This window comes from Glycine soja, chromosome 9 (assembly GCF_004193775.1).
Source record: "Glycine soja cultivar W05 chromosome 9, ASM419377v2, whole genome shotgun sequence".
NCBI lineage: Eukaryota > Viridiplantae > Streptophyta > Magnoliopsida > Fabales > Fabaceae > Glycine > Glycine soja.
The window spans coordinates 29,370,073-29,396,565 of NC_041010.1; the positions used below are offsets into that span (position 1 = coordinate 29,370,073).

Genomic DNA, 26,493 nt, shown 5'->3' on the forward strand with positions numbered 1-26,493 from the left:
CCGTCAGGGCCTCTTCCTCCTGATTCAGGTTCAACTCAGAAAATATTTTAGCACACAGACTCTATCTATGAACTGTACAAAACACACGAGACCTCAATTGTTCTCAAAATAGTTTTAACTCGTCGCCCTAAAAGGGACTTAACATTAACTCGTCGCCCTTAAAGGGACTTAACATTAACTCGTCGCCCAAAAAGGGACTTAACATTAACTCGTTGCCCAAAAAGGGACTTAACATTAACTTGTCGCCCTTAAAGGGACTTAACATTAACTCGTCACCCTTAAAGGGACTTATAGTCGTGTGATTGTACAATTCATAGTTCATACTCAATGCACACAACATCTCAATTACATACATACACAATTTATCACATACACTCGATCTTAATCACAATGGTATAATCTCAAAATAGTATGTTATCACACCTCATGAATCATATTCACTTTACCTATGAACTATGCAATATACACAACTTCTCAATTATTTTCAAAATCATTTTAACTCGTCGAGTTTCCACAATGAATCCCATCACAATACTCGTCGCCCTTAAAGGGTCTTACAATTATGTGATTGCACAGTTCATAGTTCACAACTCAATACACACATCTCATCTCAATACACATGTATTTCATCATCCGTCACATGTTCAATTTATCACATAATCACAGTTTGAATCATCGTTTCATAACCTCAACATAACAATTTATACAAAATATTTTATCACAACATGGGGTGTAAAACCCCTGAAATAGTTTCTCACAATTATATCAAAATCAATTAATCAAATTCATGGGTTAACACAAAGACATCAAGAGCACTCAAGTTTATCAATCAATTCTCATCAAGACATCAATTGGTACATAAAACACAATAATATTGTATTTATAATCATAAAGAGAAAATTATAATTCAATAAGCATCCCAAAATAAACCCAAATTTAGTTCTATAAGGATTCTTACACATGTTCATTCTAACCCTCAATTGCGATAAACTCATCCCTTACCTCTAAGCGGACTCACGTGTCTTTCGACAACAATTGCGGCATCTCTAGCGGTTTCCTGATATTCCTCCAGTTTTTCCTCTGACTGCTCCAATAGAATTCTCTAACGTTAGAGATGGAGAAGAGATTGAAGCCTCCACTTGTACTATCTTCATGCGATTCCTTTTTCTCCCTCCACGAATATTATCTCGCAAATCCCAACGGTGAAAGTGTGTGCAATTGAATTTCAAACAACATATCTAAATTTCATGAAAATCCAACAGTTAGAAAAACCGGGATTGTAGTTTTACCGAGACAGTTTTGGGTTTCTGCGGGAAAATAAAAGGCTACAATGCGAAGGGTTTTCCTCTAAGCTCAGACATGATTTTGAAATTCCCAACGGTGGGAATGTTTGGAATTGGATTGCAAACATGCTTCTAAATTTTCACGACGATCCAACGGTAAATGAGTCCTAGATCATCGTTTTTCTGTGGACTGCGAGAAAAAGAAAGAGTTTTGAGTGGAGAAAAACGAAAATGAGGGGAAGAGGAGACACCTGACTTAACATAGTTATTTATACTTAACATAGTTATTTATACCTAGGATACTCAGCCTATTATTTGCTATATATTTATTTATTTATTTTACTAAAAAGCTTTTTAAATTTATTTACGAAAAATTGAGATGCTACAATGTACAGTATCAATAGAGTCACGAGACCCAATATTCAATACTGATTTGAACTAGAGTTTTGGTCCAACTATGCAACTTAACTGTTATCAATAAGTAAAATTTATTGGCTGAAGCCTCTGTAGAACTTCATAGTAAGTTTACCATTAATCCAATTTCATTATTTCTTATATAGTGAACATATGCAAAAGGCGAGGAAAGCAACAAAGGAGAGTGGCTTTCTAGTCTTTAGGCAAGACAACAATCTAACTTTGTAGTCAATAAATGTAAAAGACAAACTATGATATACATTAATTCTCTATGTAAATGAACTATTGAAGTATAAAATTCTTCTAATTTAGAAAAACAGAACAAAATACCAACAAAAGATAAGACAATTTCTGTAGAAACACATTAAAACTGGACCATGACATACTAATAATATCCATGTTTGCAGGTCACATATCTTAGAGTGTTGCATTACATCTGAGCTTCATGTGCTTCCAAATTTGTCATGATATCACCCATGCCACCACAGATGATCTCAATAACATGCTTGTAGTTGAAGCAAAATGAGGCCACCAGTAAAAGAAGCAAGTTGATGATGTACCACCATAATAACTCAGCCACGAGAATCCACATCAGTGCTTGACGTCCAACAATCCCAGAAACATGGAATATGAAAATAGTGGTTGGCAAGCTCATTTCAGCAGTGTGTCCAAGGACATGACAACATATAGCTGTGATGAAAAGCATCTTAATTGGACTTGAATGCTGCAAAGGGTTGGTGTTTGAGCCTTCATACTTGATTCCTATCGAAGTCAACAACATGGACATGAGAATAGTATGTGCTTTAAGTTTCATTCTGTTGATGCAAAGAAGAGCGAGAAAGAATATCAAAATGATTGTTGGTAGTTATTTGAAATTGAGAGAATTGATTAAACAATGCACATGTATAGGGAGATGCCAAGAAAGCAAATTATCCTCTCATACCCCTACAGAACAAAAGAAGCACAGAGAGGATAAAAAGAGAAAGGCTAGCTAGGTCTGGTGTTTTTATATAAAAGGAGTGATGCTGCGAACCAAATTACAAACCTCATTTGTTATGACACTCTTATTTTACTACTAGGTTTAATTTTAACATCAATTTTTTGGAACCTTCGGCATAGATCATGAATCAATATTAAAATTATCGTTATTAAAAGTATCAATTTTAATACCGGTTATAAAATAGCTATAAGTCTTTTAGCCTGTATTTGTTATAAAATAAATAAATATTTACTTAGTGAATAATCATCATTATCATCTTTGTGCAAAATTAGTGTCTAAGATTAATTTTCAAGCAAATTATTTTCGTTTTTATTATCTTTACAGTTAAATAAATTCTTCAAGATTTTCTTTTAAATGAACATTTTTTTGTTTTCTTTTATAAATTGATATGCATGTATAAGTTTAATTATTAATATACATATTATATTTAAATTTAAAGAAAGCACGAGGATTTTTTAAGTAAGAAAAATTATACTTAATTCATGAGAAGAATTTTTTTACGGAATATTTTTGTCAAATAAAAAATAAATTTTAATTATTAGGGGTGAATTAAATTTCTTTAATTCATTGTTATAATAATTTATAATGTATTAAAGTTGGAGAATTTTGCACTTCTTACTTCTTAGATCATGATTCTAAAAAATCTGTAGTTCTGGTATGTTCAATATTGGATAATTTGGTTGTCTTCTAATTATCAAACTGATTAAAGTTAATCCAGATATGTTATTGGTTCAACATTTTTTATTTGTTCTTAGGAAAAAAAATTATAATTATGAGTTGATGGAATTTGCAAGTGATTGAATGCACCAAGCTAAAACAGAACAAAATTGTATTGCTCAAATATCCTGATAATGCTTCCAAGGTCTGTTTCTGTGAAATTCTTTTTCTCTCCTGTCCATTTTACTGCATTTGTGGAAAATATTTGGGTTTTCAGGTTATAATTTTGGATTTTATTTTAATTTTGCATGTGATATTGTTGATGATTAAATTTAAACCTGAAGTGGCACCACGCCTATAATTATTTTCTTTTATTTTGAATTTATTTGTCACAAATTTTAGTTATTTTTGTATGGCTACTTTGCAGATGATTTGCAATATTGGACATGGAAGTTGCATCCGTCTTTAAGATTTATTGTTATATGATTCTAATATATTGTTTGTCTTAATTAGTAATTAACTTGATAAAAAAAATATTTTTTATTTCTAAAATGTATCAAATTATATGCTTTAACACAATACATTTAAAAATCATTCAATAATAAGAAATATTTGAGCCCCGTGCACGATACACGGGTCCTACACTAGTTCATCACATAAGACACATTCAATCCTTCCCCTGCACAAAAAGATACTAAAATCAATCCTGGATGATTTGACAAATCATAAATTAAACTTGAGTTGAATCCTTCATTAGAGACTTAGAAGCAAAATAAAATAATTATTAACTACAATAGATTGTATTTAACTTAATAAATGTATTCATACGTATCATCAATGAGTTCAAAGTAGAGTCTTTTCAGAATTGAGTCCATCCTCACATGTGACCCTTGTGATGATATCGCACTAACTGCTCCCACAACATCTTCAAAAAAATGAATATAAAAAGATTTAGATATGATTCAAATCTGATTTTTTTAAAATGTTTTAAGTGGTCATTTTGACAATTTAAATTGTTAACTAAAAAACAAAGGATCAATTCGTATATAGATTATATTACCTATAAATTGAGTTAGTGATGGGATATTTCTTACAAGTGTACTGATCGAACAGGTAGTACAATGAATAAGTTTAGATATCGTTTTTCGAGAGATTCATGTAAAATAAACAAGGTAGCAAATTATTTACTTAGACTAAAAGAACAATACAAAAAAGTACTAAAAACATGAACATTGGAGGTGATTTTGTTGAGTGGCAGACATATCAAGCTATAACAGAAAAATATATTTTTTATGTGGTTCTAAAAACAAGAAATAAACACAATAAACAAGGTGCTACACATCATTAAAGTTGTTGTAGGGATAGATTTCATCAAATCTTCAATTTCTTCATGCATTAACATGCTATACATACTTCATTCAGGTTCATATATGTCAAAATCAGACAATAAAAGTTTTCTTAATCCTAATTCCTTAGATAAAAACAGCCTTAGATGCCTCCCCTAAGCCAAGATCCCTCAAAGACTTAACAAAGACACTAATTTTAAGTTTTGTGACCACAAGATTACTAAAAGACTTAGTTCAATCTCATTCCTAAATACCAAGCCTCATGAACATTTTGTTCAATTCAAGATAATAAAAGTGTTTCCCAACATCATTTACATCCCAAAATCGTGTCATGGTTAATCAATCTGCAACAAAAATTAAGAAAAGACACAAAATGCTAACATATATAGAAATAAATATGTGATATATATATATATATATATATATATATATATATATATATATATATATATATATATAAATTCATATCCAAAGACACATGAGAGTTTATAATTGACTACATCTACCCCTTACAACAATGGAAATCAGCCCCCATGGTGAAAGTGAGCAACTCGGATTTTGCATGGGAAAGTGAGAAAACAGATGAAAAAGACATGAACACTTGAGAGCTTGTTTTCTCCCTCAATACAATAGTACAAAACTTTAACTGATACAATAATGATGCAAAAAGAGAAGGTGAATCAAAGTATATTTGCAAGTCAAGCCTAAAAATACAAAAGACATTATTTCCATTTTGAGTGCAGACTCACTCAACCATGATTCTAGCTTGGTCAAATTTCAACTTTCATTCTGCTTGAATTTTTGTTTGTCCAAGATGATCCTTTTGCGCTTAAGTACTCCAAGCTTTCTCTCCAAGATACTTCTTCCAATTCAAACTCTTTATCTACAAAAATATGAGATAAATTACTACAAAGTAGTCAAAATACGAAAATATTATATTGGAATTCATAAACTAATAAAGATAATACAATTAGAGTCAAAACAACTCTCTAAATTTAAGAAATGATGATAAAAATATCTTAATTAGTATCTTAAAAGTACGTGTATTAGGCACTTAACAACTCCTCCAAACTTAAAGTTTTGTTTGCCTATAGCAAAAGATACAATATGACTAAAAAACCATACTTCTTAAGAACCTATATTACAATGACATACATGAACTAAGACAATTTCATCATAACAAATCAGCACATGCTTCTTTTCTAGCATGAAAGACTAAACCAATGATTCAAACTCAAGAGTGGTGCTTTCAACAGCAAACATAGCAGGAATGCAATTGTTTTAATTCAAAATACAAAACAAGCATACAATCTTAATTTGATAATTTCTAAAATGTCCGACTCTCATTGCATGTAACATCCCATTTTTTTCGTAAATAAAATTTTAGAAAATAATGATATTTTATAATTAAATAAATAAAAAAAATAAAAAGGATATTTTATTATTCATTTGATGGAGAATAAAATAGAGTTTCTATTTTTTATAAAATAATAAAAATAAATAAATAGAGTAAATGATAGGTCGTGAATACCCCTAGCTATAAATAACAAAATGCAAGGTCAGACTGACTCCTCAGCCTCCTTTGCCTCCCAATTTCATTTTTTCTCTGTTCTTCTTTCAAAACCTTCTCTTTTTCCCGCAGGCCATCAAACCTGTCTCAGAAAAATAACGATCTCGGATTCATTCACCGTTGGATCGTCGTGAAATTTAAACACCATGTTCACAACCCAATTCCAAGCATTCTCACCGTTTGGGAATTTCGATATCATGTCTGAGTTGAGAGAAATATCCTTTGCATTGTAGCCTTTTTCTTTCCTGCAGAAACCCAGAGCTGTCTTGGTAAAACTATGATCCCTGTTTTGTTAACCGTTGGATTGTCGTGAAATTTAGATATGTTGTTCGAAATTCAATTGTGCACGCTTTCACTGTTGGGATTGTTGAGATAATGTTCGTGGAGGTAGAAAAAGGAATCGCATGAAGATAGAACAAATGGAGGCTTTAATCTCTTCTCTGTCTCTCTGACGTTTGGGAACTCCATCCGAGCAATCGGAGGAAAAACTGGAGAAATCTTAGGGGATTAGTGAGAACATGTGTAGGGATCCTTAGAGTATCAATTGGAATGAGTTTTTGAGTGTTTTTGTCATTTTTTTATTCTATCCTTATAGTTATAATTGTGAATTATATATGTTTGACAAACCAATTGTTTTGAAATTGATATGCTATTGTTTTGAGCGTGAACTCTATAAATCGAGCATTTTTCTAATTAACATGAATTGATGAAATAAAGTAAGGAGAAATTTAGAGTGAGATATTGATTTTGTATTTTCTCTTTTTCTTGCTTTTTATGTTTTTTATATATAATTTAAAAATTAATATCATAATTGAAATTGACCAAAGTGTTCATATAATTATTTAGAATTTGTGCATTGAAAGCTTACTTTGAAATTTGTGATTCAATATGATGTATGCTAGTTTATATATATAGAAGTAGTTATTTATATTAATAATTTATGTAAATAATATTGTAGAGTGTTATAGTATGATTCCAAAAATTATTAAGTGTTGGAGTTTGAGAATATTATGGTTAAATTTGATGAACATGTGTATGTTGTACCTTATGAATATCATTAGGAATGTTATGAGATGGTTGATGTGATGTTATGAGATGTTAAAATGTGGGCATGATATTCGATTGTGAATAAGTGGATGTGTTTAACACTTGATGTTACATTAATTATATTGTGAGCTATGAATTATACAATAACCCGACCAATGTTTATGCGCATTGTTAAAGAGAAAGTGTAGGTTCCTAGTTAGGAACCAGTGTTAAATTGTAGCGCAATGTGTTAAACGTGTTTGAAACATGAGTGTGAGGTCGTGATATTGTGTAATTCATGAGCAGTGTTTATAAATGGAATATGTGATGAATTGTGGAATAACATGTTGCTTTGAGATTATAATATTGTTATTGAGATTGAGTATAAGTGTAAAGTTGAACACGTGTTAATTTGTGAGATACGTGTAAACATGTGATGGTGGATTGTGACACTATGAGATGTGAAATTGTGAATGAGTTTTAGTTGTGGATAAGTGTGTAATTAACACTTGGTGTGAAATTACTTGTGTTGTAAGCTATGAATTGTACAATAACCTTGCCAGTGTTATCTTGAGAAAAGCATTGATGCACAGTGTTAAAGAGAAAATGTAGGTTTCCTATTTAGGAACCAGTGTTAAATCGTAGCGCAATTGTGTTGAACGTGTTTAAAACACGAGTGTAAGGTCGTGGATATTGTATAATTCATGAGCAGTGTCTGCATACAAAATTATTTTAGGGGTTGGACCTGAATCAGGAGGGAGAGGCCCTGACGGACTCTTCGGAATGTAGGCCTTGGGGGTCACCGAGTTTGAGTGCTCCTTTAAGCCTATACTGATCCCATATGGTTGGAGCATTCTCACAAAATATCGTGACCCTAACTGATCTCCCTATGATCTTACTTAGTGAGAGTGACCTGACAAACACATTGTGTGGTGTGTCTTGTTATGTACTCCTAAGCACCCTATGGTGGTTTTCACTGACATGGTACCACATTGCATATAGGATTGAGTCTTAGCATAACTATTGCATATGTTTGCTAATTGATGTGTTATTATATCTTGATCGGAGTGTGGGATTCTTGTGTAATGTGATTGATGATTGAAAAGTAAATTTTGAATGACGAAATGGTGAAGTTACGTGAGCTATGTTTAAGCAAGTGGTATCTCATTTATAATATATATATATATATATATATATATATATATATATATATATATATATATATTTAATTGTCTTGTTTCTCTATTAGCTAAGAATATGTTAACTCACTCCCTGTGTGTTGTTGAGTTTGGATCCTGTGACGATCTTGAACTTATGTTCGGGGGAGCAGATGAATAGGTGGATGACTATGAAGAACCTCATGCTAGAGGACACGAGAACACAACGCTCTGATAAGATGTGACATTAGGATACAGATTCTATATTAATTGTATGAAGCTTAGACGACCTTGTTTGATTCGAGAATACTTTATTATTTATTTGGACAAATTTGAATATGATGTAAAAGAAAATGAATGTGAGCCTTTTTCCCCTTTGAAAGACTTGTTTTAAAAATACTTTTAATTAATATTTGAATTTTTTTATTCCTTATTAGTATATATGTGAGGGGTAGAGGGTATCACATTGTACATGTCTGTCACTCAACCACCAATTACTTTAGGTGATATCAACTCACAATCATGCATCACACAATTCAACTTTATTTTCCTTCTCATAAGCAATAAAGAGCATGCACACACATGAAAATCACAAGAACTCGATCAAGGCTTATATTGTGACATGACTTCAAAGGAATTTGGTTTTTCTTAGAATACAAGAACCATGAGATATAAAGAGCAATCAATGTATTACAAGCTTCACACAATCTATCTTTCTCATATAAAATATCACCCAAAAATCTATCAATTTTTCAATCCATTGTATTCATGCCACTGTTTGTTAACAAACAAATAATACTCAAACCTATTACATGTGGGTACCTATTAAAGATATTTATTTTTTATTTGTGTGGATGCGAATTCTTTTGTTATCCCTACTTAGTATCCAAAATTGGTAGTGAGCCTTTTGTGTATGATGTATCTCTCCGTCCATTATAATGTTTCTTTCCACTTACATATCTCTCAAAAAAGATAAGGGTTATAGATACCAATTTGTTGCATATATTCTAAAGAGAAAAATAATAATCTACAGGAAGAATTGCTAATATTTTATTAAAAAAACTCTATGTAAAAAGCATAAACATATAAGTTATATCCGCTTAATTTTAGGCATAACAATATTTCAAAATTTTCAAACAAAATCAGTAACTTCGAAATTATGAAATGTAAATTGAAGAAAACAAACTCCTAAAAGCTAGGAAATTAAGACACGTACTCCACGTTGCAGCTCTTATTGTTCGGTAAAAGTCACCTTTTCTCATGCGATGATAGAACACACAATAAAATAAAAGTTAAAATCATAAGGTTGATATTTGTGCTCATTTCAATAATTTCTATTTATAAATTTAGCATCTTAATTTTAAAAGAGAAAAAAATACCTAATATATAGATAATATTTTTAAATTTAAATAACATTCTAAAGATAAAGTAATATTCTTTTAAATTTAAACAATATTCTAAAAATTTGAAATTAGAAATTTAAATTGTTTCTAACAGTTATGGGCATGCGTGCAACACACACATATATATCTTAGTCTTACATTCTAGCTTCTTGCTCATCCAAATTTGGCAGGTGGCGTGTGCCACGGATGAGCTCAATAATATCCTTGTAGTTGTTGAAGCATAATGAGGCCACCAATAAGAGAAACACGTTGATGATATACCACCATAATAACTCGTCCATGAGAATTCACAATAGTGCTTGACATCCAACTACGCCAGACATGTGGAATATGAAAATAGTAGTTGGCAAGCTCATTTCAGTTGAGGATGCAAAGACATGACAACATGCAGCTGTGAGGAAAAACATCTTAATTACATGGGCTTGTTGAATGCTTGAAGGGATTGTTGCTTGAGCCTTCGAACTTAATTCCAATTTAAGTTAACAACAAGCCCATGAGAATTATATAAGCTTTATTATGTTTCATTGTTTGATGAGAAGAAAGACAAAATAGAAAAAAAAAAAAAAAGCATAAGCTTAAAAAGAGATAGGATGGAGAGGGTGTAACTGCATGCAGAGAATATATATAGTAGAAGTGTGGTATCGTGGGACCTTGGAGGAAGTGGCACCGAAACAGTGTTTAGTAATCTCCTCCCTATAAGATAATATTATTGGATTTTAGTATGTGATTATGTGTTAGAATATTGAAGCGTTCACCGTTAAGAATAATAGGAATACATGAATAGGCCACGCCATGTTATATAATTAGTATGAAGGGTCTACCTTAACATTTATTGGTGCGAGGAGGGAAGAAATATCATGGAAAGCGACTTAATGTTAAGGAACCCATTACTAACGAGAAAGCAACTTGAAGCTTGGTAGACCTTCATACTAACACAAACTATAACATCGCGTGGCCTATTCCAGTATTCCTATTATTCTAAAATGCAAATTAAATGCATACTAACATCCGATTATCCTTTCGACAAAGTGACTTAATGCTTTGTGGATTGTTAGTTGGGTTAGGAAAATATTTACTAGTGGTCAGGGAGGGAGCCAGCATATATATGTAGATATATAGATAGGAGGACAGACGCATTATAAAAATTAGAGTTTATTCAATAAATATGCAAATTTTAATTAAATTTTACATAAAATATTCATTAATGTTATGTGGTTTTTACAATGAATAAAAAATATATTTACGTAGAAGGTAAATTAAAAATATTTGTTTTAAAGATCGACTCAAGAATACAACTTCATGATAATAATTATTAGTTTCACATGCCACCCAACCCCTTCATCAAATTATTAGAAAGATAGGTATCTACGTTAACGTTAACTATATTTTGTTTTTACAAAAACAAAAAGTCTTATTAGTCATATGCTAAAAATCTACTTATTAGATTAGAATAAATTATTCTACTACTTAGCAAACTATCTCTTGCGATAATTTAGAATAATTCAATAAATTCAAACTGTTGATCCCTTTTATAATGTTTATAAGTGTGGTCAACGTATACTGGTTAGAGATGATAAAAAAAGCATGTTTTTATTTCTTATATTTTTATTTTATATAGTAATTTTATAAAAATACAATAATAACTAATAATAATGATTAAAAACTTATAAAAATTTCTCGCATAAAAATTATGAATATTTTGATACCAACATTAAAAAGAAAAAAGAAATAGAATCAATAGAACTTAATTGGTTTGGACTTCAAAACTCCCCTAACTTGAATCAACCTATCCCTGATCATCCTTAAAAAACATAATCTTTCAAGTGTTTTTAACCCAAAAAAGATAAATAAATAAATTAATATTTATGCCTAACCGATATTTCTACTCTAAACATAATCCTTATTTAGTCTTTTGACTCTATTTTTTTAGTTTCGATATCAAAATATTCTATAATTTTTAAGGGATTAATTTCTTTCAAACCACTTTCTCATTTGTTTTTTCAAGAGTTTCATTTAAGGATTAATTATTTTTTTAAATAAATACTATTCTAGATAAATTATAATTTTTATAAATTAATATATATATATATATATATATATATATATAAATTAGTAAAATAAAAAGGTTAACACAAATAAAAACAAATAAAAAATAGTTAAATTTAAAAAATACTATTTTGTTGATTATGAATTGTTTTAGGTTTATTTAGTCTTTTGACTCTATATTTCTTTTTTTTTTTTTTTTTAATTTCAATATCAAAATATTCTGTAGTTTTTAAGCGAGTAATTCTATGAATTTTTAGTCACTATTGTTAGTTTCTATTGTGTTTTTGGTAAAATTACTATAAAATAAAGATATAAGAAATAAAAACATACTTATTTTCATATTCTTTTTTTCAAATCAATATTATTTTATCATTCATTTTTAAAAAATATTTCAACTCTTCAAAATATGATAAAACAAAAGATATGCAATAAAATAACAACAACATATACAAAATAAAATTATATTCCGTTTAAATTTTTTTAACATAAATATAGATAATTAAAAAGGAAAAAAATTTAAAAATTTAAAAAATAAAAGAAATAACAAAAAAAAAAGAAGGAATCGATTTTATAACATGATTTTGAAAAGATAAAAACTCTAAGGTACTTAAAAAATGAAAGTGAGAAATCGGTTTTGGAGGAGATCGATTTCTCACTTGCTTTTGTAGGATAAATATTTTTGTGTAAAAAACTCTGTCTGCCTATAAAAGCGCAAATCGCTAATCCTTGGGGATGGAAGAGAGGTCTACGGAAAAGCCCCCGCATAATTTTTAAGAAAAATCTGGTAAACTTAGTCTAGCTCAATAAAGCATGATTGATTATAAATAAAGAGATGTTAACCATATGATACGCTGATGGTGGGGCACTAAAAGTAGGTTAAATTAATTGTAGTTTGTGAATTATTTAGAAAATCTTAATTACTTTGATTTTTAAATTTTAAAGTTTTAATAGAGTCTTTAATTTTTTTTAAGAAAATTACAATTGAGTCTTTAAATTTTTTTAAACCACGACAAATTTTAAGTGGTTATAAATTAATTTTAAGGACTCAATTCAATTATAAAAATTTTACAAAATTAAAGATTCAATTGTAATGTTCTCTTTGTAGGATAAAGGATGAAATTGCTACTCATTTTTTAATTGCAAGATCTCGTCTAGTCTGTCGTATGCATGTGCACATTGGTGTGGAATTCAAACAGCATATAATCAGTCAGTGGAGGAATTCTTTTGGCAGTTTGCAGGGTTGGTGCAATTAAAAAAAAAAAAAACTAATGTGGTGGAATGTGTGGTTAGCAGCTCTATGGACTATTTGTACCACAAGAAATAATTTGCTCTTCAATGACTATCCTCTCGATGTGGAAAAGGCTATGGAGTTCATCAAAGTCAGATCTTGGAAATGGAACACAGCCAAATTAAACCACTTCAAGTGTTCCATGTATGACTGGATTTCTAATATAAAGGTGATTATGAAACAAGAGCCATAAATCAACTCTCACAAGGTGGAACTGGTATATTCAGCAAACTTAACAGACCTGGAGTCACAATGAATTTCCGGGCAAAATTATATCAGTCAATGAATTGTGAGAAGAAAGAAATGGGATCTTAATGGATTCGGGTTAAAATGTGATCCAACTTATATAATATGACCTTATTTATATTCAAGTTGGATAATGAGTTACATATTGTCAACCCGTGATTCAATCTAACTTGATGATATAATAATAATAAAAAAAAATATATTAATATTATTATTAACAATATGATAAATATTAAATTGTAATTTTGATTCTCCTAATTTTATAAATTAATGATTTTGATCCTTTTATTAGATTATTAATAAATAATTTTGATTGAGAATTATTAAGTTCATTGTAAATTAATTAAAAAATATAATAAAAAATTATTAACTCTAATCCTTTACAACACTTTGTTCTTCCTTTTATAAAACTAGGGGAATAAATATTACAATTAAAAATTAAAAGGACCCAAATCATGGATTTAGAAAATTAGCATAACCAAAACTACAATTTAACATATAATAAAATACAAAAAATAAAAATAATGAAATCTAAATATGCAACAAATTTTCATATTCTATGTAATTATATTATATATTTTAAAGAAAATTATTTTTAAAAAATTGTTCTAATATTTGTAATTTTTGAATTTCATGATCCAGTTGGATTGAGTTTGACAACAAAATCATTAGAATTCAATTCAACTCAACTCAATCTGAATGAATACCTAAGAGCAAAATCATTAAAATCTAGCTCAATCCGACTCAAGGTTTTTTTAATTGGATTGAGTGATGAGTTTTTCCAAACCCAATCTAACTCAACTCATGTTATCACATGTAAAATATGGAATATTTGATTTCACACTTGAACTGTTATCACTTATCAAAAAACAAAAAATGTTAATAATATGCTTGATCATTTGCTTGTTTTATTAAAAGAAAATGAACTTTAGGATTGTATTTATAGGAAAATTGGTCAAGTATGATGAACCAAATATCATGATGAAGCGAGAAGGGTCATTGTTCAGACAACTTGTCCAAGAATATTGGTCTCGTTCTTAGTCTACAGAATCCCATTGATGCTAACTATGGCGTTTTCAATGCCAGCATTGTTGTCTCTCTTTGGTTTTATCAAAAGGTCGAGAAAGTGTGATTAGAAGATGTAAAATGTGCTTTGTTAAGATAAATTTTTAATCTTAAGAGATGGGAATGGAATAAAAGATGCAACAGGATTAAAAAATACCACTTCTCGGATGGTATATGAGCTTTTATTAGAATATTTTGTTTTAGAAGGCTCAAATATTTGCTAATATTGGAATTGGTCTGTAACTTTGAGTTTCACATATATGCTACATTATACGTGTGTGTTAATGTATCTACAAAATACAATTACTATTTCTTCAATCAAAGTTATACAATTGAAAAATGTTAGAAGCATTGCTAGAAAAACAGCGTTTTACATCGGTGGAAATGGACTTTCAAAGACGGTGGACGCGCGTCTTTGAAACGAATGTCGTTGTAAAGGGTGAGTTTCTACATCGGTCATACAATGACCATCTTAGAAACACATCATAAACAACATCGTGCCTACCACAACAACGATGTAGAAAGTATTGTTTTCTACATCATTGTTGTCGAAGGCACGACGTTGTTTATGACGTGTTCTACGACGGTCATTTTACAACCGATGTAGATAGCTTTTTTTCTACGACGTTACTGGCACAAACACGACGTCGTTTATCACGTGTTCTACGACGGCGGTTGTGATACGACCGATGTAGAAAGCATTAAACACGACGTCTATCACGTAAGCACCGACGTAGACACTTTATTATTAATTTATTTATATTAAATTAATATTAACAATTTATTTATATATAAATTTATATTTTAACAACACATTATTAAAAATATGACAAGTACATATACTTATTTTAAAAATTAAATCAAGATATGATAAGTACATATAATTAGAAAATTAATTGAAAATATGATAAGTACACCTTTAAAAATCTTTATCTGGCTGCAGAGTTTGATGGTTGAAGGTTTAGATAACTATTTCCCATCTTGTCATCAGCCTTCACAAAATCTTTACCAAATACTTCCTATCTGATGTGTCATCATTTTCTCATATTTCTTAATCCTTTTTATCACCATTTTAATTACTAATTAGCCTTAATTGTCAAATTAATTATGCAGTTTTATCATTTCGGCCTACGGGATTAATTTTGTGTTTTTAATTTAATTTCAGGACAATTATAAGTAATTAGGCTTGAATCCGGAATTGGGCTTGAACTTGAAGAGAGCAGACACTTTTATTCTACCAAATCTTATCTTATCTAGATTTTATCTCATCTAGATATTATTTCATCTAGATTTTATCTTATCGTATCTAGATTTTATCTCATCTAGATATTATTTTATCAATATCTTATCTTACCTAGATTTTATTTCATCTAGATTTTATCTTATCTAGATTTTATTTTATTTATGGGCTTGGACTTAAAACAAATTTGTAAGCTTTGGGGCTGAGAACTATATAACAGCTCCAAGGTTCTAGTTTTAGGCTCTCTCTCTCTCTTTTGTTTTAGCTTTTTTGTTTTGGAGAATAATTCTAGTTTTCTTTATTTTTCTACTACAATTTCGTTTGCTATTGATTAATGGAAGGCTAAGTCTCTAGTGTTGTTTTCTCTTGAGGATCAAGCACAACTCTCTTTGAGGTTTTATTATTACTATTGAATTCTGATCAATTTTTCATCTTCACCAATTACTCTGTATTTGTTGCTATTAATCCATGCATGCTTAGTGCTTGATTAATTGTCTCTGCGCTTAATTTACGTTCATGCTTAATGATCAGTTTCGTTCATGATTAATTGGTATATGTGTTGCTTAATCACATAATGAATGCCTTATGTTAAATTTCGCTTAGTAATTTAATTTAGGGTTGGATTAAGTGGTTGAACTGATAAAGAATAAATCCTCGCAACCTAGGATAAGAGACTTGCTTGTGAATCAAGGGGAAACAACGTGTTTTAATTCTGATATTTTCTAATTCGAATTTACTTGTTGTTTAATTTACAAAAACAAACAAACCCCTCATTCGTTACTATTTTATTACTATCTGTTATGAACGTTTGGTTGACCATTGCTCGTTGGGAGACGACCTAGGATCACTTCCTAGATATTGCATTTTTAATGTTTACTTGATTCGGGTACGACCTCGATCAAATTTGGCGCCGTTGCTGGGGAGCAATGGGCTAAAGGTTCATAATAGTGTTTAGTTATCTTATTTTGTGTAGCGTTCTGTTTTGCATTTCAGTTGCATTCCCTGTTTAGCGACGGATTCAGCGACTGATTCAGCCTTTTGTTTTGCTGTGAACAGTGCTGAACAGTGATTAGCGATTGGGAATTAGCGACGGATTTTGCAATTTAATTAACGATTTTTGTTTTGATAGTTAGAGTTGCTATTTTTGGCTGAATTTTTGTGTGGTAGCTTCTTTCGATCCATATTTTGTGTGAAAAATACCAAGAGCACGTGGTGTGGCATTATTTGAGAGAGACAAAAAATTTTGGAACTTGTTTTTAGCAAAACTTAAAACGGCCATAACTTTTGCTCTGGGTATCAGAATAACTATTATTATATATGCATTTGGGGTAGAAAAAAAATTTCCATATTGTGGCAACCCATTGAAGCTGGTTGGGGGCTCCCAAACTCCAAAAATCATCTACCCCATTTCTGACAGCTAGTGGGTGAGTCCAGTCCAAGTGGTTCTTAAGAAGACATGCCTCATAGTGATCAAAAATGAAAAGGATGAGCTTATCCCTACAAGAGTGCAGAACAGCTGGCGAGTCTACATTGATTATAGGAGGCTAAACTAGGTAACCAAAAAAGATCATTTTCCCCTGCCTTTCATTGATCAAATGCTTGAGCGCTTGGCAGGTAAATCTCATTACTATTTTCTTGATGGTTTTTCTAGTTATTTACAAATTCATATTGCTCCCGAGGATCAAGAAAAGACCACATTCACCTGTCCCTTTGGCACTTTTGCCTATAGGAGGATGCCCTTTGGCCTATGCAACGCCCCTGGTACCTTCCAGCGGTGTATGCTTAGCATTTTCAGTGATTTTTTAGAGAGTTGCATAGAGGTGTTCATGGATGATTTTACTGTTTATGGACCCTCTTTTGATGCATGTTTGGATAGTTTGGAAATAATTCTTAATAGATGCATTGAAATTAACCTTGTGTTGAATTTTGAAAAATGTCACTTCTTGGTAGAACAAGGTATAGTTTTAGGGCATATCATTTCGAATAGGGGCATAGAAGTAAACCCTGCAAAAATAGATGTTATTTCACAATTGCCTTACCCCTCTTGCATGCGAGAGGTTCGTTCTTTTCTTGGTCATGCAGGGTTTTATAGGCGCTTTATCAAGGATTTTAGCAAAGTGGTCCTTCCATTATCCAATCTGCTGCAAAAGAAGGTGGAGTTTGATTTTGATGACCGATGCAAAGAGGCTTTTGATTGCCTCAAGCGTGCGGTGACTACCACCCCTATCATTCAGGCACCTAATTGGACAACCCCATTTGAGTTAATGTGTGATGCATCCAATTATGCATTGGGAGTTGTCCTTGCTCAAAAGATTGATAAGCTGCCTTGAGTGATCTACTACGCTTCCAGAACTTTGGATGCAGCTCAAGCAAATTACACTACCACAGCGATAGCTTTTGCTCTTGAAAAATTTCGTTCATATTTGCTTGGTACTCATGTTATTGTTTATACTGACCATGCAGCTCTGAAGTACCTGTTGAAGAAGGCTGAATCAAAGCCTAGATTGATCAGGTGGATGCTTTGGCTCCAAGAGTTTGATTTAGAGATCCGTGATCGGAGTGGTACACAGAACCTCGTGGTTGACCATCTGAGTAGGATTGAGCGTGCGTCTGAGGACTCACCCATTCGGGATGATTTTCCAGATGATCATTTGTACATTCTGTATAGTATTTCTGATTCCTTCCCCACTCCTTGGTTTGTTAATATTGTGAATTATTTGGTTGCTTCTATTTTTCCTCCCTAAGCATGTAAAGCTCAAAATGATAAAATTAAGAGCGATGTTAAGCATTATATTTGGGATGACCCCTATTTGTGGAAGTTGTGCAGTGACCAGGTTATTAGGAGATGCATTCCAGACCATGAGATTGACTCAGTCCTGCAATTCTGTCATTCTTCCGCACTAGGTGGCCATCTTGGCATACAGAGGAAAGCTTGCAAGGTGCTTGACTGCGATTTCTATTGGCCCACCATCTTCAAGGATGTGTGGAGAATCTATAGCACTTGTGAGCCTTGTTAGAGAGCAGGCGGCTCACCTTCATGGAGACAACAAATGCCTCAACAACCCATGTTATTCTGTGAGGTGTTTGATGTCTGGGGTATAGATTTTATGGGGCCTTTCCCTGTCTCTTTTGGTTCTATTTATATTCTCTATGCTGTTGATTATGTTTCAAAATAGGTGGAAGCCAAACTCATCAGAACTAACGATGCTAAGGTTGTTGTAGATTTTGTTAGATCTAATATGTTTTGTAGGTTTGGAGTCTCGAGAGCCATCGTTAGTGATCAAGGCACCCATTTTTGTAACAAATCCATGTATGTCTTGCTCAAAAAGTATGGGGTCGTGCATAGAATTTCCACACCATACCACCCCCAAACTAATGGGCAGGCTGAGATTTCAAACAGGGAGATAAAAAGGATCTTGGAGAAGATTATGCAGCCGAACAGAAAGGATTGGAGCACTAGGTTAGATTATGCTTTTGGGCACATAGGACTGCCTACAAAGCACCCATAACAGCTTGATAGCTAAGAAAGACTTCGTGGTTGGACAAAAAGTTTTATTGTATAACTCTAGGCTTGGACTCATGAGTGGTAAGTTGAGGTCAAAGTGGATTGGTCCTTTTGTGGTGACTAATGTTTTTCCTTATGGTACAGATGAGATCAAAAGTGAATCCACAGATAAGGACTTCAAGGTCAATGGACACCAGCTGAAACCATTCTTCACAAATCCCTCCTTAGTGGATGTAATGGTGGAGGATACCTCCTTACTTCACCCTACTTCTCTTCCGCCATGACTTAGGGAGTTTTCTTTTTCTGTCTCCTTCTTTACTTTTATTGCACTTGTCTAAATTTATTGATTGCTTTGATTATTCTTGATCTTATGATTGTGCTACAATGAGGATAATGTGCTGTTTAAGTGTGAGGAGGGGGGGTAGAAGATTGTCTTTAATTTTGTTGGGTATTCTAGTTTAATTTTATTAGGTTCTCTAGTTTAATTTTGTTAGGTTTTCGAGGTTAATTTTGTTATTTTGGTTTTATGTTTTGTATACAACATTGCATGTTCTCTTTGAATTATAGGTTATGTACAGGTAATGGCTAATTGTTTTTGAAATAGGAGTTTCTTGGCATTTTGTGAATTGAAATCCTTGTTTTTATCTGCATGTCAAGTTAGTTTTGAAAGTTTGAATTGAAGGTGATAGATTTACCCTTGGTGAGAATTTGAGCCATCATCATCTATTTTATTCGTGTGTTTTGCCCCATTGATTGCTTGCACAATAGCCTTGGCTTGACTCTTGTTGATACTTCTTGCTTCACATGCATGTTGGGAGATGATTTAGGCATTTTATTCTTATAAGCCTCTAGCCAAATGAGCCTACCTTGAATTAATTCCTTTGATAGCCCCTTTGAGCCTATGTTTCCCTTTCTTTGTTTTGAAACTCATTACAAGCCTTAAGTGAAAAACCATGATTTCACCCTACCCTTAGAGTATGTTTGGATAGAGAATTTTAACTGAGGAAAGTAATTTATCAGAGAATTTGAATTTTTGTAATCTACAATTCATTGTTTGGATGTTTTTTTTTTGAAGAATTTAAAATTTTGGAATTTTAAACAACTAAAAATCTGGAATTTCAATTTCCTTCTAAAAGGTGAGAAATTGAAATTCTCTTCTTACCGTTTTCTTCAAGAAACACCGTCAAAGATTGTGGAACATCGTTCGGGCCTGAGAACGTAGAGGAACACGTATAACTAGCACACCAATCATATCTTTTCTTTTTTTTCATTCATTTTTTTTCACCCTCATAATTTTAACTTTTTTTATCCAAACACAAAATTTTGAAAATAAAAGAATTTCAATTAAAGTATTTGAAATTCTTAAAATTTAAAATTTCTCAGAATTTTAAATTCCTCCATCCAAACACACTCTTAAGGAATTTTGGATCTTTGGAATTGTTTTGGGAATAAGTGTGAAGCGGGGTGTTTCATTGGATGATATGTTTTTATTGGCCATGCTTGATGTATATACATATATTGTCTAATTGTTGCTTTATTTTTCAAATGCTTTCAATTTTTACTGTTCACGTTCAAAAAAAAATTGAAAAAAAATAAAAAAAAATATAGAAAAAGAATGAGGTTGAATAAATGAGGTCTTGGTTTGAAGACTTGAATTGGTTTGGGGATTCAGTTGATTTTGTTTTGGGTTACTTTTAGAGCTTAATTTATAATTTTGGTTTTGGGATTTATTACTTTTTCTTACTTCCCACTTATTTTCCATTGCTCCTCTATTTCTTTGGGTTTTAGCCACCATCCCATACTTTCATCTACCTTGTCATTGGCCCCATTATAACCTTAAAAGACTTTTTGATCCTCATATGCATGTGCTTGTGATGTGGTTGTCAATTTTAGAGTCTTGCCAAGTCTATGTGGTGTTTGTTTTCATGGGTGCTATGAGAGTAAACAGTAGCCTAGACACTTGAGAGATAGAGTGCATATCTTGTGAGGCTTGATCACTTTTCATTCTTGAGTTGATTTACTATCTTGTCATTTTTTAGATGCTTGGATGATTTTCATGACGGCCTTGACTCTTTAACTCTTTACGTGTTGCATGTTACCCATTTTGTTCATTCCTTTAGATTCATTGAGAAATATGTAATTGTTGTTGTGTCTGTTTGTTTCTCTTTAATGTCTCTGGATTTGTCCCTTACTTTGTTTTTTTTATTTTGTCTAGGAGTGCAAAAGGCTAAGTGTGAGGGGATTTGATGTGTCATCATTTTCTCATATTTCTTAACCCTTTTTGTCACCATTTTAATAACTGATTAGCCTTAATTGTCAAATTAATTATGTAGTTTTATCATTTGGGCCTACTGGATTAAATTTGTGTTTTTAATTTAATTTTAGGACAATTATAAGTAATTGTGCTTGAATCTGGAATTGGGCTTGGACTTGAAGAGAGCAGACAATTTTATTCTACCAAATCTTATCATATCTAGATTTTATCTCATCTAGATATTATTTCATCTAGATTTTATCTTATCATATCTAAATTTTATCTCATCTAGATATTATTTTATCTATATCTTATCCTATCTAGATTTTATTTCATCTAGATATTATTTCATCTAGATTTTATCTTATCTTATCTTGTCTAGATTTTATTTTATTTATGGGCTTGGACTTAAAACAGATTTGTAAGCTTTGGGGCTGAGAACTATATAACAGCACCAAGGTTCTAGTTTTAGGCTCTCTCTCTCTTTCGTTTTAGCTTTTTTGTTTTGGAGAATAATTCTAGTTTTCTTTGTTTTTCTACTACAATTTTGTTTGCTATTGATTAATGCAAGGCTAAGTCTCCAGCGTTGTTTTCTCTTGAGGATCAAGCACAACTCTCTTTGAGGTTTTATTATTACTATTGCATTCTGCTCAGTTTTTCCTCTTCACCAATTACTCTGTATTTGTTGTTATTAATCCATGCATGCTTAGTGCTTGATTAATTGTATCTGCGCTTAGTTTTTCTCTCTTTGGTATATGTGTTGCTTAATCACATAATGAATACCTTATGTTAAATTTCGCTTAGTAATTTAATTTAGGGTTGGATTAAGTGGTTGAACTGAGAAAGGATAAATCCTCGTAACCTAGGATAAGAGACTTGCTTGTGAATCAAGGGGAAACAACATGTTTTAATTATGATATTTTCTAATTCAAATTTACTTGCTGTTTAATTTACAAAAACAAACAACTCCCTCCCCCCCATTCGTTACTGTTTTATTACCATTTGTTATGAACGTTTGGTTGATCATTGCTCGTTAGGAGACGACCTAAGATCACTTCCTAGATACTGTATTTTTAATGTTTATTTGATTCGGGTACGGCCTCGATCACTATCCAAAAACCAACTTAGTTACAACCTAATTAAACTCACCATTTCAAATATTTCGCCACAAAACTTATCAATATGTTATAATAAAATGCATGTAAATTGTCTGGGAGGAGATATATACCACTAAACCGGTTAGTAATGTGGTAATGGTTATCTTTGGCTGCAAATTGAATGTGGCCAAACTCACAAAGATACAAGTGGTGAGTTAATTACTACACCCTTATTGTTTACCATTTTACTTATTAGGTTATCATATTGATACTTAGAAGAAAATATGTAGAGGTCTGACCCTGACCTGTTAACTAACAAGTCCTAAATTTTCAATGTCAAGCTCTTTTTTTTTCAAAACGCAAAATGAATCGTCAACAAATAAAAGTGTATATTTACAAATGCAAATAAATAAGAGGAAACTCACCAAATTCAGAAGTCCCAAAGGTTCTGTCACAGTGAAATTCAACTCTTCATTCCAGACAGGATTCAAGCAACAATGAATGACCCTGGTCTTTGTTGTCTGATATACATGATAATTAGTGAATCATTTCAACATTCAGATGTTTTAAAAATGCTACATAATGTTGACATAAAAAAGATACAAGACAAAACTGAAATGTAAAACCAAGTTACCTGATTCCCCAGCTTGACAACAACATAAGGGTCACTGCTCTTGAATCCCGGATCACTAATTTTTTGCCTTGCACAACAATGACTTTTAGTATCCTCAATTGTTCATCCATTATACTGCTAAAAACATGACAAATATCTATTAACCAATAACACCACAACAAAAAAACATGCAGGCATGCAGCTGAGATAGAGACTAAAACACTTTTAAAGAAAGGAACATGTTGAGAAAAGCAATAAACTAAGTTAAATTAACATGCCTACCAAACAATAACATAAACTAAACGAAAGAAACTTTGAGATTTTTCATGTAAATATCTTTATAACTTAAAAAGTGAGAAAATAGTGGCAAGCCAGTGAATACCGAGGATAGATTTAACTCAATTGAATGTTAGGAGCAAGTGCCAAGTGAAGTGATGATGATCTTAGGAAATTAAAAAGGGCTTTTTTGGAGATAGATTACAATAAAAAGGAAATAATTAAGCAGAGACAACTAAGGGAAGGGATGGTGATGGTATTGGTGGAGAAGAATATGTGTTGTTGTTAGTTAAATGTTCATCTGACTCAGCACTCAAATTTAATGGCAACAGAATTTCCTCGTCCACCTACTGCTACAGGTAACAATTACAAAAACAACAGGATTGACCGTTGACCGAACTAAAATATCCAAATCAGCGTGTGCTTGCTGAATTTGACAAAGCTCTTTAAATATATGTCATAAAAAAACAATTAATAAAAGTGATATATTAGATAATATATACGTATGCTAGGCATATATTTGTATGCTAGTGTCACTATTAGTTAAGTTATAAAATAAGCTATATAATATATACTTATATATTAGATAGATAAAGTAAATTAATATTAAACCTGTAGTTTAGCTAGTTTAGCGTCTTCCCATCCATGAACTTGGCTATCTTTGTTGTGACATGAATATTGGTACTTTTGTCATCCACCTACATATAATTAAATTCCACCAAACCATTACCCCCAAAATTAACTTAAAATAGTACATAATTTATGGAAAGTAAAACGTGTTTTAAGTATAGTGAATTGCAAATAAGAACTAAGTGCTAATAAGAATCTAATTTAAATTAATCAATAAACTAAGTGCAAAGTAGTGATAGATAATATGAGAAGATTACCAAAAAGTTTACCAAAACACATACCATTTACTCGGCCCAAAACAAAATGCAAACATTTACTGGTGAAAGCATGACCACTTCTCAACATCATTCTCAAGTGAGGTCCTGAACTGACAAGCTGAACCAAATGAATCAAGCAATGCACTGTCAACATTATCAAAATAAATGAAGAAAAATAAAAAAAAAATGCAGAAAACTCACCCTGCTTTAAAAATTTAATTTTCTTACATATAATTTTAAATAACTCATAAGTTACGGTTAGAGAAAACAGCCTGCAATTTCATAAACCCCAAGCAATCATTATATTGTTAACACAGGTGATGCAACAAATTCCCAAATTTAACCTATCTTTTAACAGTTTCAATAAAACTAAAATATAGAAGAATAATGCAAAATTCTAACCTTTGACCTTGAACTACTTGTCGACCATAATGGTTTTAACTCCAAATCCGAATTAGCATGAACTACACCTTGTGGCAACCCTTTCAAATTCCCAGAAGTTGTAGGATACATCTACACCAACACATAAAAAATGTGTCCAAATTACAAAATCATATATTAGGCAAGAATTGTGAAATCAATCATTGCCGTCATTTGCAAAAACTAGTTGGGATTTTGTAAAGCATTGAAGATTAAATCTGAAAATAAAAATAAAAAATCTACTTGGGCTAGTAGTCTGACATCATAGTTTTACCTTTGGTTCACCCCAGGAACTCGATTTTTTGTCAATCTGATAGTTACAAATATAAACAAATGCATGAGGGAATAATAAGTTAGACCACCAGCACAAGAGTACATGTCATTTAACAATGTGTGCCTTATTGACATAGTTATAGGAATCTCTGGACAAAGCAGTACTAGTTTATTATTAATAAGATGCGAAATTGTTATGCATCAATATCAGCTTCTTCATGCCACAATGACTTGCCAAATAAACTCGTAATATGATTTTTAAAGGATTTTTGTATTTATTTTTTTTTGAAGAAAAAAGAAATACTCTGAAACCTTTTTTTCTTAAGCATGTAATTACCCCTAATTGAAACCCCCACCAGTTATAGTGACAAATATTTTTCATGATTAAGAATTTAATAATTAATCAGAATGTAACCCATCAATTACAGTGATAGAGATACCAATTTGATTATGGAGAACTCAGTGACTCAAAAGAAAGGAAAAGAAACAAAATTTCGGCCCTACTTACCGTCAATTCATTCTTTTCCAATTCTTCTTATCTTTTCCGAAAGAGTGGTGTACCAATTATTCCAGCGCGTGAAAAATTCTTCACGAAAAGAAATGAGAAAGAAAAGAAAAGCATCTCTTTTGTCCATTACGATTCCTAACAATATAGAGAGAGAAAAAAAGTAAGTACAATTGGAAGAAGAAGCAACACTCTGTTCAGTTGTCCTCACCATCACCTACCTAAGGCTTTTTCCTTTCACATAAACCAAACACTAAAAAGTAAGTACTTACAAGTCTTGATCCCACAGTCAGGGTTCACCCATAAGATGTTCTTCTTGAACTGCTGGCATCTTGTCGTTGAGGTTGATTCCGGTGACGGTGCGGATCTTATGGTTGCTCGGCCCCGAAGTGCAGAAAACGTAGGAATGTGAGGAGACAAAGAGAAAGAGAGAGAGAGAATAGTTTGTTTCTAGGGATTTTGGAGTTGTGTGAGGACAAAGAGAGAGAGAGTGACGCGATGAAAAAGTCGAGGCGCCAACTCCCTTAGCTCCCTTAGCGTCCCGATGAACAAGTTGAGACAATGAAGAGGCAGAGGGCCAACACGTCTTTAAAGAGAGAAAAGGGAAAAATTAAAAATAATAAGCATTCAAAGACGTTTTAGGGAAACCCCGTCTTTAAAATATTCATCATATTTACAAAATTGCCATCATTATATAATCAAAGACGGTTTCTATATGATCGACATAGATATCGTGTCGTAGAAAATAGTTTTTTTAGTAGTGAAGCCTTACATGTGTAATTGAATTTTTATTTTTAAAGTAAGACACATTATCAGTTTTATCATTCTCCAAGCACATGTCAAACATTGAATGCCAATTTGTAATCTTCTTTGTCAAGGAGGTATTGAAAGAAACTCTAAGTGAGCCAACAATGTCGCTAGC

The 26,493-nt window shown here is 31.7% G+C and overlaps 1 long non-coding RNA gene across 5 annotated transcripts; it reads right to left on the bottom strand.

Moving 5' to 3' along the window:
* Positions 1–5,191: 5,191 nt before the first annotated feature.
* Positions 5,192–26,150, bottom strand: LOC114367433. Of its 5 annotated transcripts, none has more exons than XR_003657202.1 (9): positions 25,844–26,150; positions 25,575–25,709; positions 25,068–25,103; positions 24,776–24,886; positions 24,398–24,491; positions 24,099–24,184; positions 23,232–23,348; positions 23,023–23,118; positions 5,192–5,583 (listed from the first exon to the last, which is right to left on the bottom strand). It is a non-coding gene; the product is annotated as an uncharacterized LOC114367433 (long non-coding RNA). The 5 variants fall into 5 exon arrangements; XR_003657199.1 differs by lacking the exon at positions 5,192–5,583 and adding an exon at positions 13,032–13,431; XR_003657201.1 differs by lacking the exon at positions 5,192–5,583 and having other exon boundaries at positions 22,800–23,118; positions 23,232–23,345.
* Between the last annotated feature and the right edge of the window lie 343 nt (positions 26,151–26,493).